Source organism: Phalaenopsis equestris, unplaced genomic scaffold, assembly GCF_001263595.1.
Source record: "Phalaenopsis equestris unplaced genomic scaffold, ASM126359v1 Scaffold000726, whole genome shotgun sequence".
NCBI classification, from domain to species: domain Eukaryota; kingdom Viridiplantae; phylum Streptophyta; class Magnoliopsida; order Asparagales; family Orchidaceae; genus Phalaenopsis; species Phalaenopsis equestris.
The window spans coordinates 63074-63651 of NW_018165166.1; positions in this window are offsets into that span (position 1 = coordinate 63074).

Consider the following 578-nt stretch of genomic DNA (forward strand, 5'->3'; position numbering starts at 1 on the left):
TATGCTCTTATTTGGCACAATATAAATTGAACTAATTCATTTTATCCATTCACTATAATTTCTTGACAAGGAGAAGGATGCTTTCTTATATATTGAATATCACAATTAAACCGTACTTTTATCATTAGTTATTTATTAGTTATTAAAATTATCTATTTATTTCAATTTCTTATTAGTGACAGATAAGCAAATTGAACGTCGTTGTTGTGATTAAAGTATTGCTATTCTAAGGTCTTAGTCTGTAATTCTAAACTACTCCCTGTGGGATCGATATCTAGGACTCCATTAGAGCCCTATATTACTTGAGCGATACGTATACTTGCATTGATAAGTGTGACTTTACAATTATTGAATATTTAATACATCCATATTTATCTTGTATTTTTAAGCATATATAAAGTCGCTGTTAAGTTTTTGGCGCCGTTGTCGGGAAGTGAGTGAGTAAAATTACGATTAGAGACAAAGTAGGATTATTAGAAAATTTTTACTTAAATTACAACTTATTTTTATATTTATATTTAGTTAATTATATTACTGAGTACTGATTTTAAATTGTATGCGTAAATTTGGGCCTGAAA